Genomic DNA, 21,253 nt, shown 5'->3' with positions numbered 1-21,253 from the left:
CTTGTCGGTTGATGGTGGGAGATGTGTTCGGAAAAGTAGTTGGGCTCTTTCTTCCAGGAGACTGTAGGAGTGAGAAAGCATATTCATGTTTGTAGTCTCCATTCTATTGGCAGCCATTGTAGTACTTTCAGCGGAGAAGAGATGCAGCCGTGATTAATTTGATAAAACTGCCAAGAAAGATTTGAAGCTGTTGAATTTCATTGTTACATTACTTTGAAAGACCAGCTTACAATCCAAAACTAAAGTCTAGTTCAGTACTTCCATTTGCATCAGCTCCACCTTCTGGTTTATCGGTAGGAACTTGACACTTTTTGCATTTGGTATAATTGAGATGTACTCTTTATTATTGTTAGTATTATTATCATTTACATTATTATGGTATTTTTTTATGCAAACCTATCTTCGGGAAGCAACAGAGCACTTCACAATCATAGGGGGAAGATCCCAGCAAGCGAAAAGGGAGTGGGGAACTAACAATAGGGGAGGAGCGGGTGGGCTATTTGGCAGCAAGGGATCCACAAGCAACCAGGTAAGGAAACAATGGAAAGCAGATCACCTAGTCTCAGGTAAGGTGGGGAGTGGAGAGTCTGTGGATCTAGGTGTTAGGGATGAGCTATTCCTTGAACAGGAGGGTCTTGAGCTCCTTCTCGAACCGTACAAGCGACAGGGTGAGTCTAATGTTGACTGGCAGGAGGATCCAAGGTCTTGGGGCATAGACAGGGAATGCCTGTCTTGTGGTTCTTTCCTTCGTACACCAGTGGATTTCAAACTTGTACATGTCCTTACCTCTGGTGGATCGTAGGCTTCCTGAGATGCTGACTTTCACAGTGAGGTAGCTTGGGGACTTCAGGGTGACAGCCTTGCAGATGATGCAGCAGGATTTGAAGATGATACGGCTTGCAGCAGGAGGCAGTGTAGTTCGATGAGGGAGCAGAGGCCTTTGATGAATCTTGCTGCAGGATCCAGCACACATATCCCGGGTGCCATGGTAGACACGAGAAGGCCTTGCCTCCATCCAGGTGGGAGAGGACCAAGCCTTGTGCAACAGATCTGAAGTAGTTTTCTGGGATGGGGGGGGGGGCTTGATTGTATTCAGGAGAGAACTGTGAGCAAAAGCATTGACTCAATAAAAGTGTCAATTATGGATGCTAGTAGATACATATTAGCACTAAGGAGCCAAAGAGAGAGTAACTGTCGATGTCGAGACAGTCAGAGAATCAGCTCACACATCAATTTCAGGTGATGACGAACAGAGACAACTTCATTTTTGTCTTCAAGACAAGTAAAACCAGCATCCTACATATATCAGGAACTGTCTACTCCTCCAGAGCCCTCAACTTTACTGATCACCAGTCACCGGACTGATTCGAAACCTAAGAACATTCTGGAAAGCATCGTTAGGAATTCTGACAGATGTATCCCATCTCCTGCCACCACAATACATCCTTCCATTCATATCTATTCCTTCCTCGATATCCATTTCTGGTTATCGTGTCATTCAATGACTTTCTGTCCTTCGCTTCCCACATAGGGACACAGGGTGCCCCTCTCACCATGATACCATCCTTGCTCCCTGAGCAGTCCATTGTTCTCACCGAACATAACCGGTATATAGGAGTATATATAGTCCCAAAGCCAAAAGCGCTGTGGAAAAATTCCAACTGATCAGTACTTGTCCCCTCCTTCTCCCTGTACATTCTCAACGTCCACTGCATACAAACAATTACACAGTCAAACCTTTGGCAATAGATTGAAACCCCACAAAGTCAGCTAAAAGTAAAGTGATAAAGTAAAGGGTTTTACTAGTATCATGTAATTAGGGGTGTGTCCTACAATTTTAGTATCCATTTATTATTTGTTTATTTATTCTCTATATGCACTTAATTTCCAATTTCCCATGGCACTCCCCACTTTTATACTTTAATACAACCCAATATACACAAGGAAAAGTAGGTTTCTTGGGAAGCGAGCCTACACATACATGTCTTTAATCCTCCCCTAATTTACATTCTAATTTTCAATTTTCAACAGGGAGTCATTTTCTTCATTGTTTTTGAATGTTTCTTGAAAAAACATCACCAGGCAATATTGCAGAAAAGAAGATATTATTGGTCACAATGTCAGGGGGCCTTGAGGCACAGATGTTTACTTCATTCCCATTACCTCTATGTCTACAATAACATATCATCAAGCCTGCCAAAAGAACAGAGAACAGCATCAAACTGCTTAGAATCTAGAATAGCTTTTCCTACTTCTTTCAACAGGACATATAGCTCTCTAGATGATCAAATCTTGTGAACAATTATTTAAAACTGTTTACCAATTATTTGTAAATATTATTTTCTGCCGTGTTCTAGTATTCTACATGTTCTCTTTTTATTTGCTGCTGCAAATGCATTGGCAGTATTTACAAATTCTCCCTGAGTGAAAGGTTAGACATTGTGCATGTTTAGAAGGTTATGGGAAATGTGTATGTATTAAGACTTCATACCGGGACCTAACTTAAATAAATTGAAACCAACTCTGGAGAACAATTCTTTTTAATTCCACGGCTAATCATATGACTATTTATGTGACAACACGGAAATCTGTTTTAGAAGGACAACCACCGGCGGTTTAACCTTCTAAGGAGAACTCTTTATGGAATGCTATTGAAGATCATCGAAAGGATTGAAATTGCCTCGAGTTGAATTGAAGAGTTCAAATGTAGATAAGGCTTAGTATGTTTACAAGAATGTCTTGCCAATTTTTATTTCAAAAGTGGTGTAAGTCAATTACATGTGTCAAACTGGAATGATGTAATCTATATCATGTGACATTAGTGAATTCATCAAACAATGTTCACATCAGTGTAAACCATAACTTCCAAAGGTGGGGACGATAAGGATAATAGTTGGTTAGTTTCCCCATCTGTAACATAAACGTTTAAGCTGAAGTCTGCTGCTTGGATTTATGAACATGTGCTCAAAATGGTGCCTAGACTGGATCTCATTCTTTTTTTATTTATATTGACGTTGTTACGGCCGGGAGGATAACTCAGGGGCAACACGCTCACTTTGGAAGCAAGTCGATGTGGAGCGGGAGGATAACTCAGGGGCAACACGCTCACTTTGGAAGCAAGACGATGTGGAGCGGGAGGATAGCTCAGGGGCAACACGCTTGCTTCGGAAGCAAGACGATGTGGAGCAACACATGTTCGATCCCCAGGTCTACGCTTAGAAACCTCTGGGTATTAAGCGTGTTGTAAATACAAAATTACATTCTGTAACTTTACATCATTATGTGATGTGCTCCACTTGAAAAGTTTATAGATAATCATGCAGAGTAAATTCTGTGTGGTAGCATGGTTCGATGTGATTGGAAATAAGGTTGCAGTCGATCATTAATTGCCCTTCCAATAAAAAAGATTAGAAAAATATCACAGCTAATTATGTAAATGTAGTCATCCAAGATAACTATCTATAAACAAAAATAATTCAATTATTTCATCCTGTTCTGCATAGCATGGCATATACATAACCGATATGTGTGTTACATTAAAATTATTTTATTATTAACAACAATCACATTTTATACCATTAGAAGTGCATATATAGGATCAGAATGATACTTACTTTGAATCAATTCTAAGCAAACAAGCATGCAAAATGATAATCAATTGTTATAATATGCCTGCCCTAATGTATCCATAGACTTGATGTACGATCACCAATTACATGTTAAATTGACAGTACAATGGGCCTCATTACACAGTAGGCGGTAAACCATGACGCTATTAGCGCCATGGTTCATGCCGGTAATTTACCGGTACCGCCTTGGAGGAAAGGGGAATTACCGCCCTATTCCAAGGTTGGGAAGGCGGTAATTCCTCCTTCTTCCATTGCCCTTCCCCATTCCCATTTTTGCCTCATAGGGCATAATGGGAATGGGGAAGGCGCTAATTGCGGTACCGCAAATTGCGGTACCGTAATTAGCACCCTGGTCCCTTTGCGGGTTCGATTTTTAATGCCTGCAAAAAGCAGGCATTAAATTCCCCAACCCGCAAAGGGACCTCGTAGTAAAGCGGTAAGGATTTACCGGTACCAGTAAAATACAGGTACCGGTAAACCCTTACCGCCTACCGTGTAATGAGGCCCAATGTATTTTGACTACACAAAAGAGGATCTTTTTAGTCTATGAAATCTAGATATTAAATTGGATTAAACAGAAACATTGTTTTTTGGTGAACAGAATCTGAGCTGGATTAAGAATCATTTGAATATGAAGGAATCTGAGCAGCTTCAGCTGGCTACTGCTTAAAAGTACAAGATAGCCCAGTCATGACAAAGCAGGGCACCAGAAACTGGCTATAGACCACTGTTCTGGGAATCCATCTTTATCCTCTCAAGGTCAGTCGCACATTCATGAAAGTGGGCAGCTGGTGGACCTGGGGTCTGAAACAAAGGCTCTCTCTTTCCCAATGGACAACTGTGAACTCTATTGCAGTGTTCTGATTCTTTCAGAAGCCTAATAGCTCTGTGACAACTTTGGATCAAGGCCTTCAACCATGGATGATACATTGAAGCAATGTGTCCATGCAATCTTCTGCTTTCCTGGCTTCACAGTTCCTAGCCAGTAAGAAACATGAGCATCAGGGATGCTCCCCTTGGATGCCAGTAAAACTGGGCGTAAGGCTGCGATTTTGGGAAGCACCATCAGTTAATAATATCCTGGGGCGCCATGCCAATTCTGCAAAATGCCAGTTAAGCCCATTGTGATGCAAACATCTTGGTGTTGTTCTCTGTCTCACGCAAAAACGAGGCAAGAACATGACTCAAAATTAATACCTATGTATGGGTTCTTCACCCAAGCCATCTTTTCTGTGCACTTTCATCTGATTGTCAGAGCCCAGACAAAAAGAATACACAGTCCAAATCACTCGTTTTCAATGTCCTACCACATAACTAACCCTGCCTAGAGACTCGATTTCTTTAGATGTGCCTACACCAAGACTGGTGCGTCACCTTCTTTAAGCATTGGAATATGACCTAATGTAGACTGTTATCCTCCAACGAATTCTCTCTAACATACATCATGCACAAGAGCACACAACATCTTCCTGCTGACTTCTTTATCAAACAATTTTGACCGATCAATCTTTTGCTGGCAACCCACATATATAACTCAAGTCCAGACCATCACAATACAATACAACTGTTTACAACTTTATCAGAAGAAACAAATGTGCTTGCTGCAAACACTGGAACTATACCTTAGACCACAAATGACCATACCTCTTACTTGTAATGCTTTAGAAGGTGAAAAGTACAAACTGGCTGGCAGAGGGAAAAGTAAAGAAATACATCCATCTCTTCTTGAATCAAACACGAACAAGACAACAGCTGCTGTTTGTAATTGTTTAAACAAGATTTACAGTACAATGTCTGGAACACTTTGAAATGTAACTGTGGCTGGTCTCATACTATCGAAAGGCCAGTTAAGGACAATCGTGTACCTGAAAGAACAGCAAACCTATCATGAATTTCAAGCAGCTTTGCGACAAGCTCTGGAATCCGGGATCGGGAGAAGGAAAAGTCAGGTGTACAGAAAAAAACGACTATAATCCCTGACATGGAGCAGCAACCATGGAGACAGCAGTGAGGAAAAGCCAGCTTCGGGGGTCAAGTAGTATTACATTTAGTATAGTTGATGAGAATTTGTATCACTCCGTTCTGTTCCAAAAAAGAGAATACAAAACAATATTCACATTGGCCCACTCCTGATGGACGAGCAAAGTAACCATATGGTTGGTGGGGGTGCAGAGTATTAAGGAACTCATTGTTTCTCTCCTAAGCAAAATATTCCTGCTTCGTTGGTGCTAAAATGCAACCCAGTATTTGTAATCTCTTGCTCAACATTAGAGCTAGAAAAAATTAGTGAGTCCAATTGAGATGAAAAGGATGGAATGTCTCTCTTCCTGTGTCAATGTCAAGCAAATGTAAGGGTGCTGGTCAGAGAGTATCAACTATGTTTGGTCTGGGGTGAGTGGAGCAGTTTGATGAGGGGCAGGTGTCTAAGAGAGGGCTTCATTTCAGAGCAAGAGTTGTTTTCCAGTGGCAGTCAAACATTGCCTTTTAGAGGACATTTGTGGGCCAAGGGCATTGTTTATGTCTCTAAAGAGATCCTGGAAGATCATTTTTTCCAAAGGCGGAGCAAGATGTGGAGGGTTGCTGATCAGTTTAATTTCTCTAAGATATCATTGGTCCTAAGGTGTGCATATATCATATACCAAAACAATTGGTAATAATAACATCTGTTATTACAGTGTTTGGGAGTTCATTGTTATCTTTGGGTGTTCTGGAATTTTTATAGATTTATTTTTGTAAGGGCAGACCGGGATGGGCTGAGTAGTTAAACACAATGATATCTTGTTTGCACCATATCATAGTTGAGATTTCAGTAAAAGCCATGAAAGCTGTACATATATGTGTGTTTGTGTGTGAGTTTGTGTCTGTGTTTGTGTGTGTGTGTGTGTGGGTGGTTGTGTGTGTGTGTGTGTGTGTATGTGTGTGTGTTCCAGTCTGTCCAAGAGACCAGGCTGAAAGATAGGCCTTCTACACTTGAACAGGCAAGGGAGGCTAGCCTGTTTGAGGGGAACCAAATAAATACCCAGCTTGGGTAGCTGCTACATTCCCCAACATAGTGAAGTAGAAACCTTATGAGGGTAAATGTACCTTCTAAGAAAAGATATACCTTAGTTTGGGCGAGGCAGTATAAGATTTGAGAGGGTCTGCCAATCCTGGTTAAAGCAGAGGTCTTCAAGACCAGCCTTCAAGAGTAAAAGTTGCTCAAAGTGTCCAGGGAATCCATACCAAAAAATCAGTTAAATACATTGGGCCTCATTAGGAGTTTGGAGGTAGCCATGCCGTTTTAGCGGGCCCGGTAATTCCCATTCTCAGGACCCAGATCTGGTACATTCCCATTCCCATTTGATCCCCCATAGGGCTCAAAGGGAATGGGGAGGAGGCTAACAACGGGCCCGTTAATGACGGGCCCATTGTTAGCATCCTGGACTGCTAGCGGGTCCCGCTCTCCACGTCGGGTCTGGCCAGGCGTCGAGAGCGGGACCCGCTGCAGAACTCGAAATGGGGTGGCCCGGTATGCACAGCACCCTTCATACTGCGGCCGCCCTCGTTGTAATGAGGTCCATTGACTTTAAACAAGAATTATTCATATGGTAGTGATCCTAACACAACTGGCAGAGTTGGTGGTCTCAGCAACCAATCCTAGAGACCCCTGTCCTGCATGGACCTATTCGGGTAATGTTAAAACATTTTTGGAAGAATATGGCCACCCCTTTACCTCGACCATTAAGGGGGTGAAGCATACATATTGAAAAGCCAGAGCTCACTAGTTCACACAACACAGAAATGAAATTGGGTGTGATATATTTCTTAACCAAAAAGAGAGTGGGCAGCTCACAGGCAACGATAAAGCTTGAAAATGTAAAATAATGGTTACCGAAGAGTGGTCCATTAGGCAGTGCATAGAATGTTTGGCTACCTGGAACCGGTGGTGTGAAGTAGACAGAGTACATGAGTAGCCTTTACGATAGGGTGATGAAGAGCAAGCACACAGTGCACAGGCTGGAAGCTAGGTTTCTAATTCTGAAAGTTCTAAAGATGGCGAAACCAACTGTCAATCAACTGCAAAGTGGTCTTAGATCAAAGCATCGACACTTCCCCAGTGGACAACAGAAACGTTGTAGAGAAGACTCCTATCCCTGGTTACATGTCTGCTGCAGTTCTACATGTCTGCTGCCGTTCTACATGTACTCTGCCCCACATCACTCAGCTGCACAACCTATCTTCGGTTGATGAAATTATGGTTCTTACTGCTCTTTCTGCATTGAATGTAAGGTTTCCTATATTTATTAACCGGTCTGCATCTGTGTTCAGAACGTCTCGTTCAGACAAGTTCAAGTTCATACCATGAATCATATCTCATCTCAGAGTGGTGCTATGCCTCAGTGATTCCATGTATTCATTTGCAGATCTTCTGATCTGCTGTTCCTTCATATCCTGATATAGCAAGAATCTTCATCCACCATGCCCCATCTGGCAATTATATGTGGCCAAAACTGAAACATCTATCTAACCTTGTGAGAGCAACGCTTACATTTAGCCTGGATCAAGGATTTGCAAATGTTCTGAAAATGCATTACAAAAAGAATACATTTGTGTATCTATTGTTTCTTGCTAGATTCTTCTAGCTTTAAAGTGCTTAAGAAATGAGCGATATAACGCGACAGTGCCTAATATATCAACAAAAGTGTAAGTGCCTCTACTGAGAACAAACAAGGGCAAATAACCTATTATGTAGGATGGTGTCCACTAGGGAGTGTGTGCAATCATGTTTCTACAAGAAAATAAATATCCACTGGCATATTAGCCTGGTCCTGACAAGGACAGTCAAGTGCTGAAGTGCCAGGCACTTATCCTGTGAACAACACCTCCAAAAGCAACCCCAGACATGTGTTTCTTCCTTGTTGGGCTCCATCAGTGAATACTCAATACATCAACTTCCCCAGTATGAAGAGATGAGGTGGCCCTGTCGAAATTTGAACCTGTGGTTGTGTGTTGCATACAGATCTCTGAAATGAGTACTAAGACGCTACACTATGGTTGTAGAGCTAAGGAGGGAGATGACAAATGTATTGCTTCTTTGAAGTCCTCTCTCTGCTTCTTTTTAATCTCAATGAACGCCGAGCACTCAGCCAACCTGTGTCTTTCGCCTCCTATTGTAACCTGGGCGCTGCGCCTGCTCAATAACACCGCGATTTGTTGTGTTGTTCCAAAAACACTTATTTGGTTGTTAAACTGTTTGTCTCTGCTTGGGCTGGCAAGGCTGCGGCCATCTGTCCATTGCTTAATGAGCCGCTGTATACTAATTATGAGCCATGACTCACAAAGGATCGATGCCACTTTGCTATAGCACAAGGCTGCGCACAAACAAGACTCTTGAACTGGCGTCAAGCCCACAGTCAAGTGCACAGGGCTTACTTGGCATACCATATTCAAACAGATGGTCAGACTTCCAATTTTCAAAGGGGCCCTTCTTGCTGTGCCAGTTTTAAAGAACTGTATTCTAGTGAACAATGTGGCTGTTAACCCCTTAAGTGCTAATGATGAATATGCTTGTCCTTTTTGCATAGAGTTGCCTGAAGCTCAGCAAGAGTCTTAAGCAAATCAAAGAGAAGTTAAAGGATTGTTCATGGTTTTATCTAAAATGTTGCTCCATGGGCCTTACCGTTTGGGTTCTAATCATCATTGGCATCAGGGCGGGCTGGCCACGGTCTAAAGGGATGATCATATCAGAAGCATCAACCTGTTATGCGTCCCTACAATGTATAGCTACGTGGCCTGTGTTCCCCAGTCCCACAAAAATCACCAGTTGCCTGCGGTTTCCATTCCACCCAGGTAGCTCCGCAGGCACAGACACCATGTGCTGACTTTGGATGAAACATCTCAGGAAAACCAGAGAGACCATTATCACGGCTTCCTGCAGGAATCTGTTGGCAGCCTAGAATCACATGCCCCTGATGGGTAGTTAATCCCAAAATGCCCTCGTTGAAACAGGCTCTCATCGGAGAGATCTAGATACACCAACTAATTAGGCCACAAGAAGAAGCCATCCACATTCCTCCTAGGTCTCTTAAGGATGTCTCCAGCAGGCGTGCTGCCTTTCTGGTCGAAGCAGACTGGAGCCTCAGATTTCAGCAGCCTGCTTAGAAGTCTATTGCATGCTGTCCTCGGGACCACCGCAAGACTGGCCCTAGTAGTAGCCATTTTCTATAAAAGAATGTGTTGGACCAAAATAGTGCAGTTATTTACATCTTTAATGTTTAAAGATGGCCGGGAGGATAGCTCCGGGGCAACCCGTTTGTCTTGGGAACAAGACAACGCAGAGCAACACATGTTCAAATACCGGTCCCACACTTAAAGACTGGTCTCTGGTATTAAGCGTGTTTTAAAAGATTAACGAATTATTTGCAGCCGTGCGGCAGGCGATTTACCGCTCTCTCTCCAAATACACACGTGTGTTAATGTGTTTCCAAATCTGCCAATGGCATTTGATTCCCACGCAATTGTGCAGTTGCCCAGGCCTGCAACGCTTTTCACAGAATGTTCAGTTTCCTTCTATCTCACAAGTACCCCCAATGAAATAGGCAGTGCTTTAAGTGGGGTAAGAAATTGAGGGGGTGCCCTCGTTTGGGGGCGTGATATCCGCTGTGGGCGTGGCCTAAAAGTGCACAAATCATAGTAGGGTGCGCAAACAAATATATACATGTAGTAGAGCATTTATATATTTGTATGCGTACTGGTATGGTTTGTGTATTTTTCAAGCGTTCTTTTATAAACATAGCAACATTACATATTTCTATGTTTATAAAAGGTGGCTTGAAAGAGTACAAACCATAGTAAGTTACGCACACTTGTGTGCTTACCTTACCATGGTTTGAGTACTTTTCAAGCCACCTTTTATAAACATAGACATTTGTAACATATTTCTATGTTCATAAAAGACGGCTTGAAACGTACAAGCCATCTTTTATAAAGCGTTGAGGACGGACAAAACCCAAGGTGGTTTTGTCCGTCGACAAAGCTTTATAAAAGATGCCTTGAATTGTGTACGTTTCAAGCCGTCTGTTATAAACGTAGAAATATTTCTACGTTTATAAAAGATGGCTTGAAACGTACACATTTCAAGGCATCTCATTTATAAAGATTTGCCAAAGGAGACAGGCACCTCGGGCTCAGTGATCGCTGCTCTGAGCAGAGATCACAGAGCCCAAGGCGTCTTTAACCCCTGGGAACCCGCGGGCTCTGTGATCTAATCTACATATTAGATCATGGAGCCTGCAGGTTCACAGAGGGTCAGTGACCTGGCAAGGGCAAACAAAGGAACTGTAAATTCATCAGGGAAGTTACAGTGACTGACAGAAGTGCCAGCCAGCCTCAGCGACGCTGGACTTCTGTCCACTTGCCTAACGTTACACTGGCGGGCGCATCTCCCGTCGCGGCTGTGGCCGTGGCGGGATAATGCGTCCTGCCATGGCGTGGTGGGACCGGCTCAGCCCCACTTTTTGGAGACTGGCGGGGCCCGGCCCCGGCCCACTTAAAGCACTGGAAATAGGTCAGTTCGTGGTTCAGAGTGTTTTTTGATGACGTCTGTGAGTGTCAAAGGCTTGTTTAAGAAATGATCACTGAAATGTGTCTATGTGAAATAAATCTATAAACACATTGCCAAAATTGATATCACGAGCAACGTTACTACAGCCACACTCATATCGGTGCCCCAAAATGACGTCAATCCAATGTGGCTTTAAACCAAATGACCAAATCACTTCCCACAAATTGTACAACTCTTTTCATTTAATATGTGACTGCTAGTGCTACTGTTTTGGGGTGTAAGTTAGAGCTCTCGGATTTTGCGGCACTGATTTCCAAATTTTGTGCCAAGAAAAAGGAACTATTGTATTGCCAATATGCACTTTTTTTGCGGCATTAAGTAAATTCTAAAGTGCTTATCTTAATCCTGCAATGAAAAGAATCTCTCACAAAGAGAATTCCTTCAGATAAATGATGGGTGCTGCTATCGACCACTGTTGCCACGGGATATCAGAAATTGACAGGTGTCTGTTGATCGGACTAATTATATCAAGGAGCAGAAGACTACATTACTATGGTTCACTGTGATTTGGACGAAAACTGTAAAATCTAAAACATTTTTAACGAACCTTAATTACCGAAGAAAATGGTACATTTAAAAAAATATATATGTGGGGTGGTCCCACCCAAGCACCCTGTTTCCCTATGATCATAACCCCACCCCAACCCCCTCACCACCCATTTTCATCCCTTACCCCACACCCCCATATATATATATATATTTAATACATCATTCAGTGCTTGTGTTAATCTTTTCTCTCACAGTAATAATGAAGCAAAGCCACCTGCTGGTAGCTTTTATTACAGCAGCTTTTGCTTCATTAGTGCCAGAGAGCAGATACCATAATACGTTTCCTTTCATGTATATTCCTTATTCTGGCACATAGGTTCTCTGCTTCTTTTGCTGCCTCCCTCTTCAAGCCTATTTCTTTGGCTTGCTCTCCTGTAAGGGGTGGTTTAGCTCGGTGGCGACGTGCTTGTTTTGGAATCAAGTAGAACAACACAGGTTCGAATCCCAGATGCACGCTTAGAAATCTCTTTGGTATTAACTGCTTTATAAATAACCAAATATAATAATTATTGAGAGAATACATTTTGCTTCCCTTATTTTCACCATTATTAGCTGGGCTTCCCTTCTGATGCGTTCTGTTTTCATTCATACATTGCTGCACAGTCTTTCCATTCACTATACACCACCTTGCACGTGTATGGTCTGTTAATTACATTCCTTCCTCTACGCTCTCATTCAGTCCGTATCATTCCCTTGCGTCACATTCACTTTAAATTGCTCCACGCTCTACTCCCTCCTCTCTGCACCACATAGTTTCAGCTCTAGTATTCCTTCACACCACTTTTCATAGTGGTTTTCGTTCTAAACTCTACCATGGAGGTCATTTAGAAATAAATTTATATTTGCGCGCGCGGAACCACCGAAGGTTGCACTTACACGCTGTTGGGTCCCTTGCAAGCAATGTTCAACTTTTGTTAGGCGAAGTTTAAAAGAAAAGAGTTTAAAAAAATGCGAATTCGCCTTTGCTATGTACTTTCACACTTTCTTATTTAATTTTTTTGTAACACACCTAATACCATACCTGAATTTGGTTTCTAAGCACAGATCCAGGATTTGGACCTCTGTTGCTCTGCATGGTCTTGCTTCTAAGTCCAGCGCATTGCCCCCCATGCTATCCTCCATTCACTCTGTTTTGCCAAGAAGCAAACCCAGCCTGTAAAGTAGTATTTGCAGGCGGCTTTTGCTGATTGGTTGCTATGGTATCTGCCTGCTCTTTAGTCATTGCTAAAGCAGGGCAGATTTCTTTGTAATCCATTTGTTGTAGGCCTGGATGAAATCTCATACAGGTGAAAAAATGCGGTGCATTTCCAAGACAAAGGAAGAAAGGAAGGTGGTGATAGAATCTCCGCTACGTGCCTCTTCCACACCTTGAAAGAGGATGAACATGGGCTAAAACGGTAACGAAAGGTGTAAATGCATTAACCCTTACATTTACACCTTGGTTCACTGTTCCATCCCATTTTGGCTCATTGGTATCACCTTAGTGGAGGAACATCTTTTGGTATGGAGAGTGGCAGATGGCAAATGTGTGTACGTACACATCTAGTTTAGTAACGTCAGTCAATGTAATCTACATTATTCTTGCAAAGGCCAACTACTGACATTTTGGCAGCCTCTCAGCACTAGGCCCTGTGGGGCCCTGTGGGGGGAGGGGAGTATGATATGGGGAAGGTAAAAGGCACCCTGAATTGTTGATAAAGACACACCAAAGGAATCCCTTTTCTGCGAGGTGCTCTATTCCAAGGTGAGTATCGATAAGGGTATTTTCATGGGTGTAGAGATTGGAGCCCCATGTGTGAGCACCTTGCTTGATCTTCTACTGGCAGCTTCTGCCTTGACAGCGAGCACAGGTTCAGGGTCGCAGGAGGTCTTCGTGTGACAGGCTGAGTGGAGAGGGGCAGAGTTTGGATAGTGTTAGGGTGTGCAGGGGGAGAATGAGGGTGCAACCAGATGCTCACCTGCATTCGTGAGCGGCTAGTTGATGCGTGCATTGTGAGATGGACAGGAGAATGGTGAGAAGATTGGTTGGGACCATATACAAGAAGTCACAAATATGAAGGGGTAAACAATCAGGTTGCACTGTATGTAAAGCATCAGTCAGTCAAGGAGCAGTTTATACAGGGCAACAATCCGGACGCCCTATACATGAAGCATCAGCCAACGAACAGCATCCATGAGGCAATGGCTCATCAAGGCAACTTTCAAGGTACAATACTCTGGATCCACTAAATAAGATGCAGTACACAACAAGCAACAGTCACAGAGGAGTTACAGTCTTTTCATGGAAAGATTTTCCATCGAAAAATGTTCATTGAAAAATGTTTACACCGAAAAAATCTTTCAATGAATATTTTTCCATTGAAAATGTATGTATGTGTATTTGGGTGGATTTAAGGGTTAAAGGGTTAAATGCTTAAATTTGGAGAACAGGGGTTTGGAGGTGCCAAATTGAATATATATATATATATATATATATATATATATATATATGGGAATGGGTGTTTTAAAGGGTGAAACACGGTTTTGGGGGGACGCCCTAATTTTAATAAATAAATACATTTGTTTTCAAGGTTTTCGATGCAAAGTGGTATTAAACCACATTAGATGAAAAAAAATGGCCTGGAAAAAATGTGATGGAAAATCTATTCAATTAAAAATATTTGATGGAAAGACTAGTAACCGTCACAGAGCAGTAAGTATGGAAAGGTTAGGGATGAAACCTACAAACGCAAGCGATAGTCAGGAGACCATCTAGGGGGTGCATCACAATAAAAGAATGGGCGGAGTGACCCGTACAAGCAAGGAAGGTTTCATTGATGTCAACCGCTCTGTGCACTTCTAGGGGAAGGAACTTGGAAACACGTGTACAGTCGTTAAGTTTCACTGCTCGAATCTTTGTGACCTCCCAATTGAGCCAATGATTAACTGGATCTTAACTGCAGGGATCCCCAGATCACTGAATATCTATGGTGGTGATGTGTGTCAGTGGGCTCAGAGTGAGTAGCTGCCGTGGAGGCATGAGGATGTGGCATGGAAGGGCATAGTCTGGCAGCCGGTGCACTAATAATAAATGCAATTGAGCAAGACATTGAAGATTTTTTTGGCATTTTGCCCATATATATTATTTGCAAATAGGCATTAATGTAACATTCTGTGAAACCATAACATGCCAAATCAGCAGAACACGTACCTCGCTGTTACCTTCCAGGATAGTAATATTGTGGTTGCAATGTGGTGTGTGGATGTAATTTGCTACTGCAAAGGACTTGAGTGGTGTTGCGACTGTTATATATATTTGGTGTCAGTGGGCACTCGGAAGGTAGGCTTGACCAATTGATTGCATTTTGTGGACTCTGAGTTCATGCCCTGGCAGAGAAAGATCTGACACAGAAAGATAGATAACATTGCATTGTATAGCCTAATTAGGCATAACACTGCATAACATGGCATAGCATGACAAAGCAAGGCAGGGAAATTCAGACCCAGGTGCAACCGGTATAATAATCATTACAAATAAGCAAAGGAGAGCAAGTCATGAAAAGCAGAAGAAGGCATCACAAAGGACTGCTCCCCATAGACCTACCATTTGCCCCAGCAGGCAGCTCATATTATCTCTCTCTCTCTCTCTCTCTCTCTCTTTCTCTCTCTCTCTCTCTCTCTCTCTCTCTCTCTCTCTCTCTCTCTCTCTCTCTCTCTCTCTCTCTCTCTCTCTCTCTCTCTCTCTCTTCCTTCCTCTCTCTCTCTCTCTCATAAATGTAAACATTACACACTGTGTGCAACAAGGATAAGGGAATGGCCGATTGGAGGAGGGGTTTGACTGGGGGCTTGATCTACACACTACCCCTAAATAAGTTGCTAGGGCTCATGGGAGGCATGAATTGTCTGGCTTGCATATGAAACCCCAGGCTCTCATTTCACATGCCCTGCTCAGATTATTCCCATCAGCTCAATGCACATCGGACAACAAATGGTATTGGCGAGGTCCTCAGGGCATACATAGAACTTCAGGAGGGAATTTCTCAAAGGTTCTTTTTTTTTTCTTTTGTTGCCAGCAATTATTGTGATTTGCGGATAGGTGAACATTCTTGGTGTGCTTTTTAGCAAATGGTTTCCTGCACAGGCCACTTCCCTTTTTTGTTTTGCTCCTCTTATTTGGTTTGATTTGTCTGTCTGTTTTGTGCTAAGGATATTATTAACTTTAATGATCATTATCATTTGTAGTGGTGTGAAGAAGACTTCGCCTTTAATTATGGCCTAACGTTTACTGGTGTTCTTTTTGTTAGTTTGATTAATTGTTATTGAGGCTGCAGTGTAATGCTTGCTATTGTTGAAAGGATTATATTAGTGAGCATTTTCCAATATTAGTGACCTCAATCAATGAAAAGCTCAATTTGGATGTCCTTCATACATATGTGGTTACGACAAGTTTATAATAGCATTACTAGTGCATTCTAGATGAACATGACATATGTTGGTGTGATGAATGTAATGGAGTCATCCCGGATTCCCTGGTGGGAACCTCCTCCCATGTAGCCAGGGGACGGCAGCCGCTACCTGATCCTGACCCTTGGGGCGTCTATACGAGGGAGAATCACATGGGAGGTGACAACTTCTGGGGAGATGCCACCACTTCATTGGATGAGACAAAGTATTCCCCTCTTTCCCATGAAGAAGACCCTCTAACAACCCAAGACCTTAATGGCCTATTGTCAACTAAAGGTCCACCCTTGTAGAAGAAGTCAAAAACTTCTTCTCTACTCTGCTCTAGTCAGGTCCCCACCTAAGACACAGGCGACCACAGCTCACACATAACACCTTTTGTTTCTGATGTGCATTTATGTGAAATCTCTGAGAAAAACCATTTAAAAGTTAAAAGTCCAATGCCATCCATGGACTCCAACTCACATAACCACTCAGGTACTGAGATGAGGAGGAGGAGAAGGAGGGAGTTGGTGCAAAGTGACAAGAGCTCGAAGTACAACATGCAGGCTAGTTGTTTTCCCAGCCTTCAATGCCCAGGACATTTAAAGATGGCAACCACACTATTGAGTCGAGCAGTGCAGGAGAAGATGTTGAACCCCATGCTTAGGCTCACAAACATGAGGCACACAGGCAGGTGTTACCATAGATAGATATACCAGGCACCTCACGGCATAGCCAAAGAACTGTGAAATTATGTGGTATAGCCAAAGAACTGTGAAACACATAAGACATCCTGGCAGGCGCGTACTCCAGGCAGCTGAAATTGTATAATAATTCCTGGCAGGGAAGTATACCAGGAGATCTGAAGAAACCATAAGGGAAGTCCTGGCAGGCGAGTACACCAGTCAGCTGAAATTGTATATAATGATTCCTGGCAGGGGAGTATATGAGGCATTCTGCAAAGTTACAAGTAACTCTGAAGAAAGACTGTTGCAGAACGTATTGCTTAAACAAGAACTATGTGAGTAGTGAAAACACAAAGAAACTGTTAGATAAAGTGGCATTGTTACCATCCTAGTTAGGAATCCAGGGGAGGGGGACAACCCTCTGGATTCAAGGGTCTTTATCTTGGAGAACATTTTCATTGGAGTAATTCTTATACTTTTGGTTTTTGAACACTTTTGCCAACATCAGGTTAAAGACATTTCCTTGCACCCTTTGTTGTTTTGTTTGTAGTGTGAGGGTCAGGAAAGGAGGTTTTGTATACAAGAACGGCTTTCTCAGTTACGACACCCTGCCACAGACAGACCCTTAGTTTTTAGGTTCTTTGTAGGGAGGTTTCTTTTTAGAATAGGGTCTTAGAGGTATTTTCCCAACCCCTTTTTATTTAATAAAATATTTTATCTTGAGAACATGACAACTTTGTGTCCAGCTTTCATTTCTGACCCCTCACATTGGTATCACCAGGACATGTGGAGCTATGCCTATGATCAAATTATTGGGGTTTTTGAAGCTGTACTTTGTATATGATGGCAACACCTGCAGATCTATACCCTACATATAATGACTTATCAGGCATATGAAGGCATTATTTTGGCAGTCATAGGTTCACTTAGCAAATGGTGGCAGCACATAGAGATGTGGGATTCTGCATTAGTCTATGCTGACTATAACAGCTGGTTCAATTCGAACCTTGCTTATCGCCACCAGTTTGTACAAATGGATTCCGCAAGATCACCAGCTCTACCCATCACCTGTGGAGTCCCGAAAGGACCCATTTGTCTCCCCTGTGATCTTCACTCATTATATCGAACAACTTGGAACCATCCTCGATCAACACAACATACACATCCACCAAAATGCAGATGACACACAGCAGTAGTTCAAGATATCCTCCATCAAAGACATCCATAGGCTCAAGGCCTGCCTCTCATGGATCCAGTCGTGGATTTACAGTGCTTACCTGAAGCTCAACTCCTCCAAGAGTGAATTCCTACCCCTGACCAACAACACTGAACACTCTAAAATCCAGACCTGGCTGTCTGCTATGCACCTCAAGGGCTTCTCCACCAGCTGACCGCCAGTGCCATGTCCCTTGGGTTCGACATCGAGAGATACCTCTCTTTCAAACAGCACATGGGAGACACAAACAGCTTGGTACCAACTTTCTCTCATGCAGAAAATCCAACATTTCATCCCAGAAAACGTCATATCTGCTGTACAAGCCTTGGTCCTCTCCCACCTCGATGGTGGCAATGCCCTTTTGAAAGGCCTTCTGGTGAATAGCCTGGCACCCCTGAGATGTGTCCTGTATGCTACAGCATGGCTCATGAAAGAATTCCGCAAATTCAAACACATCACCTTGACCCTCATCGAACTGCACTTGCTCCCACTGCAAGGCTGTATCATCTTTAAATCCTGCTGCATCATCTACGAGGCTGTCAACCTGAAGTCCCCAAGCTAGCTCACTGAGTAATTAAGCATCTAAGGAGGCCTATGATCCACCAGAAGTAAGGACATGGGCAGACTTTTTAACTCTGGCAGTGCAGGAAGGAAACAACCAGAAGAGAGGCCTTCGGCCCTTCTCTGTCTATGCCCCAAGACTCTGGAACCTCCTACCCATCAACATTAGACTCACCCCCTCACATCTACAGTTCATGAAAGAACTCAAGACCTCCTCTTCAAGGAATGGCTCCTCCCTATCACCTAGGTCCACACACCCTCCACTCCCCACCGTACTTCAGACTGGTTGATCTGATCCCCATTGTTTCCTCCACTGGCTGCATGTAGATCCCATGCTGACAAATTGCTCACCTTCTCCCTCGCCTGTTGTTAGCTCCCCACTCCATTGTTTCTTTGTTTTCCTCACTATGCTGCTCCCCATTTGATTGTAAAGCACTCTGTTGCTTCTCAAAGCTAGGTCCAAGCTCAATAAACACTCTAATAGTTAGAAATAATACCAGCTGTATGATTCCCTTTTTGGAGCTTGTGATGCTGCTCTAGATGTATGGGAGAGTTGCAAAGAATTGTTTCTTTCTACTTGTGATTTTGAACCTTCTTAAAGCAATGCATTATGCCCATATGTACACCCTCCCTTTACTCCCGAATGCATGCTTTTCCTCCGGCTGTGACATGGCATATACCATTAACTAGAGGAGGTATTTGATTGAATGTGTTTTCACGCCCAAAACAGGAAGTCTGGTCAAGTTAGGAATGTGCAAAATGTGTCCTACAGACTTCAGTACGACGTGGGGCATTTTTCACTTGTTGAAGTGAATAGTTTTGCAGTTGACACCCTCAAGCATGCCTGTGATGCTTTAAAAGGATTGCAATATTTTAAATATATTTGTAAGTAGACAAAGAACTTTCGAGCCGCCATGGTGCTTATGGTTTACATGGAATAGATGTTTCCTTACGTTTTTTATTTGCTAGTTTGGTTGGCTGTTGACTGGCATATATAAGTTGCCATTAACTTTTCCTGAACTCGTACTGGATTACTTCAGTGTTTCTCTGCACTAGGACCCCTGTCTATATAGTCTATCTTAGATGTGGGATGTCCCCTTGTTTCTGTGTCATCGCAGTCTGCAGGCTGCATTGGTGACACAGGTGCTACCAATGAAACTCCAAAGCAAACAAACAAATGTGAATATATGAATGCAACACAAATAGCATGTTAACAACACTTTTTATACAAAAATACTACAAAACGAAAATGTAGCTGAACAATGTTTCTCAACATACTTTTGATTCATATACGGGCAATTCAAGATTTTCAGAAAACGTAACCTTTGCGCAAGATACTTAGATCACATTTGTCATGGTAGGCTTTTGCGCATTGCTCTACATAAACATTTCCCAACTTAGATCTTTTGACATCTTGGACAGTCTGAAAGTGACACATCCCTTTGCACGTCAACCAGAACATGAGAAACAGTGGTAAGCGATATCTGCGAGCCCCTGGACTAACACTGGCAGGTGCCCTACAGATCCAGCAAAAAGATCAATTTAATTATATCTGTATTTAATCTATTTTAATGTATTTGTTTTTTATATAGTTGTTTACACCGATATGCACGGCTACATTGTAGTTCCTATATCTCAAAGGAATTTAACAAGTTAATTTCCTGTCTCCGCCATAGAGGTTTAGCAAATAGATCCCATTGTTTCCTTTCAAAATGTTGATTTTTCCTGATTTGTTTTTTTTTCTATTACCAATATCTAATAATTACTCTCATGCAATGTACTCTGCTCTATTCATTCACACAATAGTATCTAAGCAAAGTAAACATACAAGAGAGACCCTTGGAGTAAATACACGAGTCAAAAAGAGGGCAGAGCAACTGGATGAGTCTTTAGGGAATTTGATATTCATGGTTTATTTTTTTTATTAGTTTAAAGTGCAATTTGGTTAATCAAAACCTTCTACACTATAACATATATACATAATACAATGAATACAGTTAATAATACAGATCACAATAGATTTCATAATATAAAACAGACAAATATCGAAGAAGCATAAATACCATTTCAATTTTTATACTACACTCGCTTATTTATTAATTCATATTAAAATATCTTCTTTTTGAACTTTCCTCTGCAGAGTACATAATTCATCAAGGACTAAGGATATCAAGGTAGAATAATAATCATGAACAAACTAAAAAAAGAACACATTATAACACACCAAAGAAAACCTTAAATGAATCCACATTAATTTAGATTAAACATAGCTCTCTTCCATATATAAAAAGCTGCCCCAATATATACCTTGATCTCACCATCAAATATGACCGACCTAAACTGGTCCGATTGAATCATGTTTAAATCACTCAGTAAATGTCCATACCCTTTGTGGTACCATATATATAGTGTGCTGCACGTGATGAGTATATGTCTTGGTTTAAGGTTGAAACAAAAATGGCAATGAGCAAGAAATTTGGCATAGTAGGTCATAGTAAGATGAGTAGTCAATTTCAACTGTCAAAATATCCTCTGTGTTCTGGTAAATTCCAAACAAAATCTTCCCTGCAATATTTGGCAAAGCTGT

General features: G+C 42.2%; 1 protein-coding gene across 6 annotated transcripts in view; it reads left to right on the top strand.

Moving 5' to 3' along the window:
* Nucleotides 1-21,253, top strand: part of GLRA2 (glycine receptor alpha 2) — a 979,311-nt gene that overhangs the window by 471,428 nt on the left and 486,630 nt on the right. The window lies entirely within an intron of this gene.

This window comes from Ambystoma mexicanum, chromosome 7p, assembly GCF_040938575.1.
Source record: "Ambystoma mexicanum isolate Mex_15411 chromosome 7p, UKY_AmexF1_1, whole genome shotgun sequence".
NCBI classification, from domain to species: Eukaryota; Metazoa; Chordata; class Amphibia; order Caudata; family Ambystomatidae; genus Ambystoma; species Ambystoma mexicanum.
The sequence above is the reverse complement of the archived record's forward strand: the minus strand, read 5'-3'. Positions and strand labels throughout refer to the sequence as shown.